This window comes from Fundulus heteroclitus, chromosome 8 (genome assembly GCF_011125445.2).
Source record: "Fundulus heteroclitus isolate FHET01 chromosome 8, MU-UCD_Fhet_4.1, whole genome shotgun sequence".
In the NCBI taxonomy this organism is placed as follows: domain Eukaryota; kingdom Metazoa; phylum Chordata; class Actinopteri; order Cyprinodontiformes; family Fundulidae; genus Fundulus; species Fundulus heteroclitus.
This window is the reverse complement of record NC_046368.1, coordinates 4508022-4524955: the sequence shown is the minus strand read 5'-3', so window position 1 is coordinate 4524955 and position 16934 is coordinate 4508022. Positions and strand designations below refer to the sequence as shown.

The following is a 16934-nucleotide window of genomic DNA, read 5'->3' as shown; positions in this document are numbered from 1 at the left end:
CACTTTTTGCAGCCATCTGTTGAGCATTCATAATTTTTTTTACATTACATTCATTAGAGTTAGTTTTACAGTTATGATGGGTTTTTCAGTCCCTTTTTGCAGATGCTTCCACTTTCGTTGACGGTAGATTTTTCCTGTAAATGTCTTGGGGAGCTGGACGTGCTGCTGGACGGCTGCAGGACTCGCTGTGTGTCTGACTGCGGTGGCTTTTGTCAGCAGCCTGATCTGAAAGCATCTCTATCTGATGCTTGTTTGCGGTTCCTCCTCCTCTTTGGCTGAATCGACCACAGCTGCGGCTCGGAGGCCTGAAGCCCGGCCGGCGCTGAAACGTCGACGCTGCAGCAGCTGTTTCACTTTTGGTTTTGGGTTCTTAGCCTTTCGATGTTTGCCTGCCCTGCTGCTTTTACTGCGCTTTGCTTTTAAAATTTCAATTTTGATCCTATATAAAACATTTCCCGGAGACATTTTGTCTTGTTCGCGTGTTGAAGTTGAGCTGCTGAAGGATGTTTGCCTTCTTTTTCTGGAGCATTTCGTGGAGCAGTCACTGCTCAGATTTTTTGGGAGTCGTCCTCGTTAAAGACTCGTTAACGAGGGGCTGAATGTGCTGCGTGTCGGCCGGCGGGGGTCCGTTTTGTCCTCGGCCTTCCTTCCTTCCTCCCCTTGTGCCGAATGAAGCCGGGCGAGAGAGGAAGGAAGAGACAGCAGAGAAAGATGAGTGAGATCTGCAGGACGGCATGAAGCGTCCAGCCTCGGTGCAAAGCTTTAAAGTCAGCTCCTCAATAAATAAAAGCCTCAGTAAATTCACATGTGACCTTCTGCTGAGGAAGTTCATTATCTTTTCCTTCTGTACTCTTTGCTTTATTTCTTATTTTCCACGTGGTTTTGCTTTCTTGTTTCCTGCTTCTGGTAAACGCCGCAGCTCCTTCCTGTGACGCTGTCAGCTTCAGTCCGTTCTGGGATGTGATTTAATTGTTTCTGGGTCGCTCAGAACCGTCTTCCCTGTGCTGCTGGTGCAACAAACAGTGTGACTGCGCAGAGCTTTCTGTCTCTGGGATCTGAACGGTCCACATCCAGGCGAGGGCTTCCTGCCGTCTCTCTCCGCCGGTTTGTTGGCAGCAGCGCCGGCTGTGCAGGGGAGCAGAAAATGAACCCGGAGCTTCGCAGGGTTTAAGTTGGTGGCTCGGTTCTGTAGGGCCACCGGTCCTTGTCTGGTGTTCATTTTCATAATCACTGCTCTGTTTGGGTTCTTTTTTTTTTTTCTTAAAGAGAAGGAGAGCTGTAAACTTTCTAAACACCAAACCACCAAAACGCAAACTTCAGAAGTGGAGCTTGTTTCCAGCAGCTCCTGCAGCGTTACTGTCGACTTTCTGTCTGTAATTATAGAAAATTTAAAAGGCAACAGTCTGAATGTGACTCTCTGTTGAGGAAAATCATCAAAGCTTTTCTCTAAGTGGAAAAAGAAACCTTCATTCTGTGACCTGATTGTTTGAATTGCTGTGGTTTATGAAAGTTGTCAAATCGCGGAGGTGTAGAATAAACATCTGCTGTTATTTATTCACAGAAACCCCCATTAATATTTGGTAAAACATTGATTAATAACGTTCTCCTCTCAAATAAACTAGATTATTAAATAAATAATCATCTAGTTCAGATCTTTTCATGGGGGTGAGGTCGGAGGCCTAACCTTCCGGTTTAGACGCGGGTCAACGTCCTGCTGGGACGCCCAGCCGTGTCCAAGCGTCCACCATCCAGCTGATGGAGACAGTTCTCCATCTTCATTGGTCCATCCATGTAGCAGCAAAACGTGCAGTGAAACAGCCCCACAGCATGATGCTGCCACCACCGTGCCAGAGAGAAAATGTTAAGCAGGGTCCACTGTGGACATGTTGCCCGTCCATCACAGGGCAACACGGAGACAACCACCAACCATGTTAGCTTAGAGAGACCAGCTAAGCTAACAGTCGTGTCTCTGGACTGGGGGAGGAGTACCCAGAGAAAACACACACATGCACAGGGAGAACATGCAAACTTCATGCAAACTTAACTGCAACACTGTACAGTACATATAAATTGATCTACAAAGGGTGAGGTGTTGAGTTTGTAGAAGAATGTGAACGCTAACAGCTTTTCATGGCTAGAATAAGAAGTGTGGAGTGAGTAGTTACGTTAACATAAGTAACGTTTTGTTTTAAACTTTGGTTCTAGGAGTAGTTTCACTGCAGCGTTCTTTTTACTTCTACTTCAGTGACATAATTTTGAAGTATCGCTATTGCGAGAACAATTTCTGTTTACTTTGCCCACCTTTAGTTACCTCGCTGAATGGGGAAAAGGCTAATTTTAGCCAAGAATACCCCAGAAACAGAGAAACGTAGAGTATATGTTAAGTTTATGGATGGATGGATGGATGGATGGACGGTGGGTGGATGGATGGATGGATGGATGGATGGATGGATAAACGGATGGATGGATGTATGATGGATGTTGGATGGATAAACGGATGGATGGATGTTGGATGGATGTTGGATGGATAAACGGATGGATGGATGTTGGATGGATGATGGATGTTGGATGGATGGATGGATGGATGGACGAACGGTGGATGGATGGATGGATGGATGGATAAACGGATGGTTGGATGGATGTTGGATAGATGATGGATGTTGGATGGATGGATGGATGGATAAACGGATGAATAAACGGATGGATGTTGGATGGATGGATGGATGGATGGATGGATGGATGGATGGATGGATGGACGAACGGTGGATGGATGTTGGATGGATGATGGATGTTGGATGGATGGATGGATGGATGGATGGACGAACGGTGGATGGATGGATGGATGGATGGATGGATGGATAAACGGATGGTTGGATGGATGTTGGATAGATGATGGATGTTGGATGGATGGATGGATGGATAAACGGATGAATAAACGGATGGATGGATGGATGTTGGATGGATAATGGATGTTGGATGGATGGATGGATGGATGGATGGATGGATGGATGGATGGATGGATGGATGGAAGGATTTTTCCCAAATTATTTCTCAGTTGTTTTATTGTGGATCAACCAAGAACCAAATTAGCACAAAAAAAAGATGCTGATGAAATATCATAAGAAAGCTTTAAATCTGATCTATATAAAAATATGCTTAACTTGATGAATCTATTTCTTTTAAGACATTAGAACATTTCCTGCAGAACTGAAACCAGAACGTTTAGAAACTGTCCCGTTTGGACCACTGACAATTTCTGTATATTATATTAATTTTGACGGTTTTATTCTGGTAAATGTACCCAACAACGCCTGATCTCAATATATTAAGCTTCTGGTTGTTCTTTGTCTCTTCAAACAGTTTTTCTTAAAGGGGCCATGTCATGCTACATCACTTTTTTAGCATGGACCTCTGGCTAACCATTTTAGCAAATCCGCCATTTTTATTTCTGGTAGCAATTTGTAGTCCAAGTTCAATAATGGCGAAACTAAAGTGGATTAGTCAAAATGTTCGATGTCTATGTAAGGCTGAGATGGACAAGTCTTCCATTGTTAATCGATTTGGAAATAGAATGTTTCTGCATTGGAACCTCCATGAAATGCTCACACCGTGTTCCAGGCGTCCAGTAGTGTTGCCACATCGGCTTATTATCAGCAACTTTGGGCTTTTTCATTTATACTGTTGACAAGACAGAGGTAATGGAGCTGGTTGCTTGTTTCGCTCATAAGAACTGGCAACACTGGCTTCCAACCCACACTCACATTGTGTATTTCTCAAATGCAGCTGCCTGGGCACAGAGGGACAGAATCCGTACCGTATAGAAAGAAATTATATCACTCTGGATAGATTATTCTTCTTAAATACTTCCACTGCCGTTTAAAAGTTAAAATTAAGTAATTTATCCTGAACTAAAACATCTATCCCCTAATACATACCGTGTGTGCGTGCAGCAAAGTTTGTCTGAAGACGTGTGACAGTCTGACACCCGTTGGTTAGCGGTTAGCAAGTAGCATTAGCTTCCTCAAATTTTTTTATTTCCTTATCATCGGTTGACGGTAGCAAAGTTATGAATATGAGAATATCAGAAAGTGAGTTTGTGAAGCTAACTGAATATAATAAACTATTATGCTCGCTCCTAGCGAGCTAGTATAGTTACCGTTAGCATTGGAGTACTCTTACTGTTAGCATCGACTACCCTCATGGTTAGCAATCCTTAGTGTTGTAGTAAACTGTAACGGGTTTAATAGAAATAAATGACTGAATTGTTTGTGTTTTAAGTCTAGCTTGGTTTCCTCCTTGCTTCATTCTCATGTTTTTAGCGACTCTTTATTGCTATTAGTTTATTTTCTACTTAACAGGAACAAAGACACAATTATTATTAGCGCAAAACACTTCTTTGCCATATGTTGTTGGCTTCTTGCTACGCTTCATCTAATAACTTTAATTGCTTTATCAGTAGTAGCTTGGATATAAATCTTATATATTTGGTACAAGGTGCCTTTATTTTTTTGGCCTGAAGATATTTATTGAAGGTTTGCCGTTTTTACATCAGATTTTGTCTTAAACTGGAGTACATTACACTTATGGTTCTGCATGAAAGGCTCAGTTTTAGAGGTCCTTTTAGGCTTCTCGCTGATGTTTGACATTCTCTGTACGCTGCAGAACTTTATGGCCTCCTGTTTTTATTGTTTTATTGGTTAGGTAACATTTTCTTTGTGCTGAAACCCTCCCCCTCTGTTGTTTAGTCACATTAAGAGAATAGGAACAGACATTTTTTTTCTGCACATCTTTTCCATTTGCATGATTACACACAAGTGTTATTAAAGTTGTTTTCCTCATTGTTGTGTTGCCCTCCCATATGCTCCATTTAAGGGGAAAACTCTTGTCTATTTTCTCTCATCTCTGTTTCACATCAACCGCAGACAAAATGGCTCTTTTTCTTTTAATTAATTCATTTCTGTCTCTTTTTTTTTCCCTGTCTCCCTATGCTGCAAGTTTGTTATTGTTGTTTCTCAAATTTAGTTTGCTGAGCTGATGATTTACTTTGAGAAACAATTAAACGTCACTTGAGAGGAGAGCGTGGGACGTCTTTGTAATCAAAAGAAAATTAGGCATCAGTTGCTAACATTAGCAGGTTGCAGAGTGCCGCCTTACTGCTGTTGTTTCTTTGCTTTTTTCCTTTAGATATCATTGTTTTGGTTAATTTGTTGTCCGCGCTGATAAAGTCTGCAGCTCATCCTCAGAGCTTTGCTAATGTCGACTGAATGATGGAAGAAATACAGATATATATGTCAGTGTTATCGCCGAAAATAAAGATAATGAAACCAGCAAAATGAAGCCATTAAAGAGAATAGAGATAAACTGATTAATTGCATCAGGTGGCCTCTAACTGTGTGATGATAATTTTAAATCATTTGTTGCTTTTCCATAAAATCACACACACATAATTACACAGTAATAATATAGGGCCAGCTTAGGTTTGGAGATGTTTATATAAAAATGATGTATTTTGTTTTTAGCCAAAATCTAGATTTAAAAAATATAAAGCGTGTTACATAATAATTTAAATGTAAGACAAATTGTAAACTAAATTGAACAAAAATGCATATTTACTATATTAACTATTTTTTTGTATTTATTTTGGTTGGCAATATGAAAAAGAAGCATAAATAAATTAGCATTCACAGTTTTTGAGTCAAAACCAATTAAATTCTCAACTTGAAGGATTTTATTTCTTTTATTAGTTGCAGAATAGATGCCTGGTTGTTTTATTTGTAGTTTGATCTGCAGCTCAGCATCGACACCAGACTCAGAAACCTTGACCTTTTTAACCTTTTCTCTGGTTTTTGGCCTTTTTGCAGAACGTCTCATCGTGATTTTATTCTCCTTCTTGCAGTGTTTTGGCAACCAAACATCTCTGTGGTGAAATATTGTCAAATCCAGAGTCGTCCTCAGCGATCTGCTCCCATCCGTCTCTCTGTGGCTATTTCCTGCTCTCTGCGGCTCTCCCGTCCTCCTCGCCTCAGATGTGGTTTTGTTTAAAGTTGACAGCGTTAATTAAATTAAGCCAGGTCTTGCAGAAGGCACAGTAGGAGAGCCGGCGGTCCCCGGTGGCCCGTGGGTGGAGGAGGATCTGGGCTTGGGGGGGTGATGTGGGGGGGTGGGGGGGTCTCTGGCCTTAGGAGGGCGCAGAGATGCGGTTTGGTGAACCATACTGCCCCCTACAGCCAACCCCTGGGACAACAACAAAAAAAGTGCAGGCCCTCTGGTTGATTACTGTGCCACTGTCTTCATTTTGCCTTTGAATGTAAAGGAAGGCGTTCCTCCAGCAGCAGAAATATGAGCACAGCTGCAGTCCCGGCTGCAGCGTTTGGGGGCTTGATGCTGGGATTTTCCTCCCATTGAGCCTGCTGGGCCCACGCTGACGTCCAGCACCGATGCTCCGTGATAAAATTCTCCCACTGCAAGCCGGGCATTGTTACCGTGAAACAGGAAAAGATATTTAGAACCGCTGATTGTTGTCTAACTTATCCCGGCATCCTGTTATGTTATTTCACACAACCTGAGAGCCGTTTTAACCCAATAGTTTACAGCATTTATAACATGTTGTGATATAATGAAACCATTAAAAATAAAACAGAAATTACAGTAATTGGTGTGATTACACAGTTTGTATTTGGGTAAGAAATTCAGATTTTTGCCATCGTTTTACAAAACAATCAAAATTCAATACATTTTGAAAAGAATTTTAGTAAAAAATAATAAACAAAAGTGTATAAAAATTATTTTTCCTGTATAATATTAAATAAAAAAATTCTAACTAACAAATAATTTTGACTATAGCTTAAAGGTAAAAAAAAAGTAGTTTTTTTTCTATAAATTCTTAAGATTAAAATAAATCAAAACGATCAATTTAACTGAGCTATAAAAGACTATAAATTAGGTTGTTTCTGATTAAAATATAAAAATGTACTATTGCAGTTTAAAAGAAAATTCTAATTTACCGTCAGATGTGAGATAGCAACATTTTAATTTTGATTAAAAACAGAAAGATCCTTACAATATATTTTGGAATTTAAAAAAAAATAGTAATTTGTTAATTTTGATAAGTAGGTAAAATAACTATAAAAACACACAAAATTATATCAAAATATTTAGAAAAAAATTTAATTATAACCATTATAAGGAATAATGTTTGATGAAAATAATTAAATTATTAATTCTGACTAACATATTACCAAAAAAAATGCATTTTATGTTTGAACACTTTGTCTATATAAATAAATTATAATTTGTTGGTTAAATGTAAATCCAAAATTCTTGTCTCAAGACTGGAATAGAATGGAAAAATGTCCAAATTCCTACTCCTCAGTCCACCTACAGTTTTATCCATGGCTATAAAACAGAAAAGCACAGAATGACCTCAGCTCCTCGAGTGTGAAGTGGTGCTGAAAATGACGCATGTTTGTGTGTTAGCATGCAGCTCAAATTAGCAGTGTCGTCGCCGGCCTTGGCAAAGGAGGACATGAGAAAAGAGGCAGCAGAGAGGAAGGAGTAGCACACAGAGCATCCGCCTGCAGCCATCACATCTATAGGGACACAAAGTATTCCCAAGACACCTTTTTTTTTTATATTACTGCAAATTTGTGGCATTGGTAAAACATGAGTTCTCCACTGAATTTTTAATGCATGCATGGATTAAGTTGACTGGTTGCTGCAGAGGATCATCTCCTCCAGGTTGTCGTCGGTGTGTTTATCCTTTAAAACCGACGTCTTAAATGGTTTGCGTGAAGTGGATTTCTGATTTCAGACGGTAACAAACTTGGATTTTGTGGTGAAAACTGCGGCATGTGTCAATGTTCATGTAGAAGAACCCCAAAGAGAGTTCAGCCAGGAATGACCTCATGCTACACACACACACACACAAAGCCGGACAGCTGTGTTTCCAGCTATGTCTTCTGGATGCTTCAGTGGGTCATTTCTCACAAGGAAGCTCCCGAAATCTATTTAAAATATGTAAATTCACGTTGGTCATTTCCCTTTCAGGGCTGATCTCAAACATTTACACATTTAACGCTTCAAAAAAAAAAAAAACAAGAAATGTCTGAAATGTTCAAACAGATCCATGTGTCGTTTGCTCATGTTAGACTCTCAGCAGTGTTCTTGGCTTCATCCCCAAAATGTCCCACACTGCTACGCCACAGCCGCCATTTTGTGTCAGATGGGAAGCCGGCTAATTGAATTACAAGGCGTCCGTTTGTGTGTTCGTGTGTGTGATTTGTGTAGTGCTTGTGTGCTGTCTGTGCTGACAGCAGAACTATTTTTGACACAAAGCTAAACACAAATTCACCTTTTTTGTGCTGTAGTCATAGTCTGAAAAGTAATTTATAATTTCACCTAAATTACACATAATTTAAACTCTTGTTAATTTTCAGTTTAGTTTCCACTAAATTTGCGCTAGTATTTCAAACTGTTGTTTTGTAGCTCTAATTGGGACTTAGACCAAACCTGTTGTCTTGCAAACACTTAGTTTGCAAGACAACTAGCTAGCCTAACTAGCACAAGCTAGTTAGGCTAGCTTGTGCTAACTCTATGTGTTAGCACAAGCTAGCCTAACTTTTAGTCCATATTAGCTAAAACTGAGTCAACTGTGTTAGCGTAGCGAAGACCTATGCTACATGTTATTGTAAGATGTTGTGAAATGGTAAATGGCCTGCCCTTGTACAGCGCTTTATCAAGTTAAGCTATTTGAAATTACACCTAGCGTAGCCTAGCTTATGTTATTAGTTAGTTAAATTGATGTATCAATAAGCTAAAACTAGTTTGCATTTATTTTCTTTGAATGTTAAATAGTTTACTTTTACTACAAAAATGCAGTGAAATGAAAATACAGTGAATGATGTGAAAAACCTTCCAATAAAACATTTATATCTATGAGTTAAAGCGTTGATGGCAACATAACCAGTGCTCTGAGTAGTCCGAGCCTCATTGTTTCCTGTTGGGGTATTTTATCCATGTTAATCTAGGTTAACACACCACGATGTTAGATTTGCTCTTCTTTACTAATAATTTGTTTACTGGTACTAGATTAGTTGAAAAAACTAGTTTTAGTTTTAGTTTTCACGGAGGACATGAGCAAGAGAGTGTGGATGGATGGATGGATGCATGCATGCATGCATGCATGCATGCATAGATAGATGGATGGATGGATGGATGGATGGATGGACGGATGTACGGATGGATGCATGCATAGATGGATGGATGGACGGATGGATGGATGCATGCATAGATGAACGGATGGATGCATGCATGCATAGATGATGGATGCATGCATAGATGGATGGATGGACGGATGCATGCATGCATGCATGGACGGACGAACGGAGGGAGAGATGGATGGATGGATGGATGGATGGATGGATGGATGGATGGATGGATGGATGGATGGATAAACTCTGTTTATTGTTGCAGAATCCTCCTGAAGACTGAATGCTCAAACTTTACTCCTTATGAAACATTTTTTATTAGTTTTATTTGTTTTATGACGGTTGCTTTTTTAATTGGGATAAACAAAAGATTACAGTTTCTTTCATTTATTGTTTTGGTGTTGGAAATCACCATAAAAGAAATAAAACTTTAACAACACAACAACCCAGAGGTTGCAATTCAGTCACCCTTAGTAGGTCTATAGTTTACATCCATCCATCCATCCATCCATCTATGCCACTATGGGTCCCTTAGCAACATCCTAACCCTTAGGGGGCGCTATAAGCTGCTCACAGCTGCCTAAGGTTTGGGTTAAATGCAGAAGATGCATTTCGTTGGAATCTACGATTGCAATGACAAACAAAGATTTCTTCTTCATCATCCATCCATCCATCCATCCATCCATCCATCCATCCATCCATCCATCCATCCATCCATCTTCTTCCCAAGAAAATCATGCTTGCAGAATAAAAATAAAAATGTATTTTATCAATATGTTGAGAAATGAACAAAATCCCAATGAGGGCATTGACTCCTCTTGGGTTAGTTTTCACAGTTTCTTTGGCTGTGAATTGGAGAGCGTAATTAACTCAATCATTAATTTATTTATTAAAATTTTTATTTGTTTTATCATTAGTCACTCCAACTTTTTTTTCTTACCAATATAACGTTTTTTATTGCTACTCCTTCCTTGCAAGTCAGTTTGGATGAGAAAAAGTGGGAACACTCCAAGCATGGGTTCCTGGTTTGAACCCATGCTTTGTGTTCACCAGGTTTTCCTCTCAGTTGTTTGAGCCCAACACCTGATCTTCACTACAAAATAATAATAATAAAAAAAATAAATTACAGCTCTTACTTCACAACTGTGCTTTTAAACGGCCCGTCTCAATGGAATGACCTCGGCCTCAGTGCTCCTGCTGCCTTCCTGTCCTTGTGAGGACATTCGGGGTTTTACAAGAATCTCTGTTGCACACACGTTCCGTTGCCGCTGCAGATGTGAACGCTCCCGGATGCATTCCTGAGCCCAAATATTTGGCTGCAGCCAACAGGCGGCTTTGAGCGGCGCTCTGATTTGCTCCAAGGCTGTGATGGAAATCACATGTTGTCAAACACACACGTACCGCCGCGCACCGCACACTCAGCGCTGGACTCCAGCAGACAAAAACGCCTCTAAGCTGTTAACGTTTGGCTGGAAAGCTCTCAGTAGGGCTGCTCTGCTGCAGAGAAAACAACAAACGCAATCATGTTCTCAGGTATTTTTTTTATTTCGTTTTTAGTTTCTCTCGTGGAACTAAAAAGACACTTTGGTGTTGAAACCAGTAAAGCTATCATCACTTCTCAAGTCTTCGTTGTCATGGGAAGCCGTGCTGCTCAGTTTATGCAGCAGTTTCTTTAAAATAACAAGACTGTAAAATATGTTTAAAGATTTTAGACAAAGAAAATGCGATGTTGGTGTTGAAATAAGAGAAAGTCTATTGAGAATTAAAAGCTCGTGCCTAGGCTGAGGATATAGGGCAGTGGTAGGCCCATTTTGGGGATTTCTTCAGTCTCATCATCAGGTTTTCTGCAGACTGGGGACTTGGGGGCTGAACAATTAATCGCATTTTCAATATAATCGCGATTTAAAAAAAACGCAATTTCCAAATCGCAGAGTCTGCAATTTTTGGCTCTGTAACAATTAGGGAATTAGACACGTCCATTAGGTGTTGGTAAAATGTTTAAAGTGGGTTTGCCTCCACATGGAAGGGAAGACAGTTGCAGCAGTGAGATAATCTAATTTTATTACTTGTTTTAGAGTTTATATAATCATACATAGCATTAAGTACAGGTCAATCAGTTTAATACATAGACTTGCTTGTTGGTTGCACTTTATGTTCAACAAGGATTGATGTCCAAATCAATTAAAAGCTGTTCTCTTGAATAATATTCTGATTAATAGAAATACTAAAAGTTCTTGTTTTAAATAGTCCTTGTTAATAGTCCTTGTCCTTAAATAGTGCATCAACCCTCCAGACCACTCAGGTCTTCTGGCTCCAGCCTGCTCTGCAGAACCAGAACCAGAACCAGAACCAGACATGGAGAAGCAGCATTTAGTTCCTATGCTCCACTGATCTGGAACAAACTTCCAGAAAATTGTAAAGGTGCGGAAAGCCTGAGTTCCTTTTTAAATCAAGATTAAAAACACATTTGTTTAGGATTGCCTTCAACTGTTCTAGTTAACTGAATCACCACCTTTTTGTTCTGTTTTCTATCTACATTTTATTCCTACTTGCTTTTATTCTGTTTTAAATTTGCTATATTTTAATCATGTAAAGCACTTTGCATTGTCCCTGTACTGAATTGTGCTATATAAATAAATTTGCCTTGCCTTGCCTTGTTTACAAACATCTTTATTTAGAGGCCATTTTTGTTGCTTGTGGTTAACGCAGAGAAAAGTCAAAATTGCAATTTTGGTTGAAATATATTGTAGTCAGAACGCAATAATTTCTGCTCTGAGTTTAGATGCTGTGGGTCTTTTAGCAACTAATCTGCACAGAGAGGAAACAAATTGTTGTTTGTATATGTTTAAAAAGAGATTTCTTTAAAAAAAGAAATCGCAATTAGATTATTTTCCAAAATTTGTTCAACCCTAGATGAGAGTCGCCTCAAGCTGTTGTAGGTCCTAAATGTTGTTGGGCTTTAAAGTCCCGTGTAGAACTGGAAGAACTCTTGTTAGAAACAGTGTTGGAAAAGTGGTCCTAGTCAAAGCCCAGCTCCTGCAGGAGCAGCGGGACTTCTCCTTTCCCGTGGAACTGTGGACCAGATCCTATCTTCATGGAGCTGCTGAGGAAATCACTGGAGTGTGTCTTGTGGGTTCTGATAAGGCTATGACTATGTAGTTTAAGCTATATTGTAGGCGCTGCAGCAGTAGCATGGGGTACCTGGGTGTGTTTGCAGGTCCACCTGGTCCATGTGTAACCAGAGTAAGATCTCCATCAGCCCGTTGTCCCCGATCCTTTATGTGATCTTCATGGATCATAGGGTCCTGATGGGGAGAAGAGGGCGTCTGGTTTGTAATCCTCAAGGACTCATCTTTCCGTTAGCTGATGTCATTCTGTTGACATCTTCAAACCAGAGCCTACAGGATGGACTGAAGGAGTGCAAACTAACTAAAAGACTATAGGTACAAGAAAAGAGAGATTTATTCTTTACCAGAGCTGGGATGCACAGAATCAAGCTCCTTCTGGGCAGAACATTTTATGCTTTGCAAGAATTCAAGTTCGTAACCCCTAGAAAGTCCTCCTAGGTCTCTCCTACAGCAGCAATTAAAGTAACCGTACCGACGAGTAGGTCAGGTCCGTATCAGGGTACATTCACACCTTTTAAACGGACCATTTGGACACTTTAAAAGTCAGTTTCCCCCCTTGGTGCGGACATCTTGTGCAGGTGTGGATACACTCAAGCAAACCCTGGTCTGGACCAAGCAACCGGACCGAGAACCATCTTTTGATGTGGTCTCAGTTCTCTTCCAAACAGACCCTGGTGCTGTTAACTTCTGGTGTTAACGTCCCAAAATCAGAAATAAAATGTCTGGAGACCTTCGTTGAACAAGCTGCTCTCGCTGCGATGATTTATCAGCTGTAGTAACAGCACAGAGATGTAGAACAGCTTTCCTCCATCTCCGTCCGGCTCCAGTCATTTCTGACCAGTGGGAACAACGATGGTTACGCGCCTGACTCTGTTACAAAGCTCTTACATTTGCAAAAAGTAGAATATGAAAGTAAACCTCACCGTACAGAAACAATTAAAGTCCGCTGTTGGTGTGGACCAAACAAGGGTTTCCTGGTCTGAAGGCAGCCTCAGTCTCTGCCTCACGTGTCGTGGAGATGAGGATGGATGGATGGATGGATGGATGGATGGATGGATGGATGGATGGATGGATGGATGGATGGATGGATGAATAGATGGATGGATGGATGGATGGATGAATAGATGGATGGATGGATGGATGGATGGATGAACAAATGGATGGAGGGATAATGGATGAATGGATGGATGGATGATGGATGGATGGATGGATGAATGGATGAAAGAACAGATGGATGGATGGATGATGGATGGATGGATGGATGGATGGATGGATGAAAGAACAGATGGATGGATGGATGGATGGATGGATGGATGAAAGAACAGATGGATGGATGCATGGAAGAACAAATGGTTGGAGGGATGATGGATGGATGGATGGATGGATGGATGGATGGATGGATGAACAAATGGATGGAAAGAGGATGGATGGATGGATGGATGAACAAATGGATGGAGAGAGGATGGATGAATGGATGGATGGATGGATTGGAGGGATAATGGATGGATGGATGGATGGAAGAACAAATGGATGGAGAGAGGATGGATGGATGGATGAACAAATGGATGGATGGATGGATGGATGAACAAATGGATGGAGAGAGGATGGATGGATGGATGAACAAATGGATGGATGGATGGATGGATGGATGGATGGGTGGATGAACAAATGGACGGAGAGAGAATGGATGGATGGATGGGTGGATGAACAAATGGACGGAGAGAGAATGGATGGATGGATGGATGGAAGAACGGATGGATGGATGGATGGATGGATGGATGGAAGAACGGATGGAAGAACGGATGGATGGAAGGAAGAACAAATGGATGGATGATGGATGGATGAATGGATGGAATAACGGATGGATGGATGGAAGGATGGATGGATGGAAGAACAGATGGATGGATGGATGGATGGATGGAAGGATGAAAGAACAGATGGATGGATTGATGGATGGATGGATGGATGGATGAAAGAACAGATGGATGGATGCATGGAAGAACAAATGGTTGGAGGGATGATGGATGGATGGATGGATGGATGGATGAACAAATGGATGGAGAGAGGATGGATGGATGGATGAACAAATGGATGGAGAGAGGATGGATGAATGGATGGATGGATGGATTGATGGAGGGATAATGGATGGATGGATGGATGGAAGAACAAATGGATGGAGAGAGGATGGATGGATGGATGAACAAATGGATGGATGGATGGATGGATGAACAAATGGATGGAGAGAGGATGGATGGATGGATGAACAAATGGATGGATGGATGGATGGGTGGATGAACAAATGGATGGAGAGAGAATGGATGGATGGATGGAAGAACGGATGGATGGATGGATGGATGGATGGATGGATGGATGGAAGGAAGAACAAATGGATGGATGATGGATGGATGAATGGATGGAATAACGGATGGAAGAACGGATGGATGGATGGAAGGAATAACGGATGGAAGAACGGATGGATGGATGGAAGAACGGATGGAAGAACGGATGGATGGAAGGAAGAACAAATGGATGGATGATGGATGGATGAATGGATGGAATAACGGATGGATGGATGGAAGGATGGATGGATGGAAGAACAGATGGATGGATGGAAGGATGGATGGAAGGATGGATGGATGGATGGATTAAAGAACAAATGGATAGAGGGATAATGGATGGATGGATGGATGGATCGACGGATGGATGGATGGAAGAACGGATGGATGGATGGAAGGATGGATGGATGGAAGAACGGATGGATGGATTATTTTCTGTTTTATGAACAAAACTGGATTCCTGTTCTTCTTCTCCTTCTTGCTGTTCTTCTTCTCCTTCTTCCAGTTCTTCTTCTCCTTGGCTCTACATATCAGGGGTTCTTCTTCAGGTGTGAGGTCGTGACTCTGTGCCAAAGGGCTAAATAACCACAACCTTTCCACAAACACAGGGATGAGTGAACGTGTTTTATCCAGAGAAAAGAACTGGGACTGGACCTAAATAGAGTCAATTTACCTTTTATATATATTTAGAATCCACTAATTTGGACTTCAGAAGATGCCTTAACCTAAAAAAGAAAACATATACTTTAGCTGGGCAAGAACATGGTAACAAACTTCCACAAACTTTACAGCTGATAAGTTTAACTTGAGAATGAAGCCAGATGAAAAGTATGGGTTTGGCAGACTGAGGTTTCCGCCTGTTAAAACTTTATTGTACTCACTGCTGCCAAGTTCCACTTCCTGAGAGGGAAGTGTAGTTTTTTTTTCTCTATACTGTAGGGCCATTCTTTAACAGATAAAGGGCCAAAGTTATGATTTAACAATGACTAACTTTAACAGGGTTACAGCATGTAATGGAAACTGGAAGAATAGATTTAGAACTGCCTCATCTTTAAAACTGTGTAAAATTACATGAAACTTTCTGATGCTGTGTATAAATTAAATAAAAATAGGTTTTGGCTTATATCTAGGACGTTCTAAATGCAAGAGCATTAAGTTAAAGGTGTAATTCAGATTTACTGAATTACACCTTTACTGTTATGAAGTTTTGATTAGTAAATTTTACCTGCAGCAGCTACATCTCTTAACTTTGTCATAACTTTGACATAAAAAAAGATTTTTTCACTTAAAATGTCACAGTGGATTACGAGAACTGTTTTTATTTAACATTTTTAAACCGAATGCTCTCTCATTGGACTATACCAGGCGTCTGCAACCTGTGGCTCTTTACACCTTCAGCTTTGGCTCTTAAAAAATTGGTCAATGTTTCTAAATGTAAAGATAATTTAAAATTGCTAGCTCTACGATGCATTTAGTTCTGCAATATATGCATAACATTTCCAGAAAGAAAGAAACTAATGGTGTATAGAATATTTTACTATAGATAAATGAATTATCTTTTTGTCAATAGGTTGCAAACGACTTGCTTTTTCATCATTTTGATGCCAATTGCTATAAAAATCAAATGTCCGATTGAAGACAATGCATTAAACCTAAATATAAAAATACTGTTGACTTAAATAATAAAAACTTGATCTTTAATTAAAATTTCCTGTGGTATACTATAAAAACAAGCTCTTGTTTCAAAGAGATGTGTAACTTTTGTGGCTCTAAACAAAATTTGTTTAGCTGGACCGAGGACAGAAATGGTTGCTGACACCTGGTCTATACGGTTTATAATTATTACAACATAGGCTATACAAGCATATCAGTCCAGATTAAGTGTTACAATTTATTTGTAGCAATGTAAAAAACAAACAAAAAGGTTTTAATAGCGATTTACATAAAAGCTTTTTCTTCTATTTTGTTATTTTGTTGAGAACAATAGGAGTTAGCTTGCTGCTCTGCCTTTTAGCTAGCTAAGTAGTGATCGTTTAAAAAAAAGTCTTCAAAGTATGACGTCACTAAAATGCACAAGGCACTAGCTCTTAATATCTCTTAGTCACATGAATTATTTAAGCGTTTTAAGATCAGTAAAGTGTCGATAATTTTAAATAGATGTTTGAGGACATTAGCGTAGAATAATCGTTGAATTTAAAGCGTCAAAACTGTAATCCCCAAACCAGTGGGTGAGGTTATTATGACTTTAGACAAAGACAAGGTTT

At 40.1% G+C, this 16934-nt stretch overlaps 1 protein-coding gene across 7 annotated transcripts in view; it reads left to right on the top strand.

Moving 5' to 3' along the window:
* LOC105938970 (transcription factor 4) overlaps positions 1–16934 on the top strand; it is a 302561-nt gene that overhangs the window by 175226 nt on the left and 110401 nt on the right. The window lies entirely within an intron of this gene.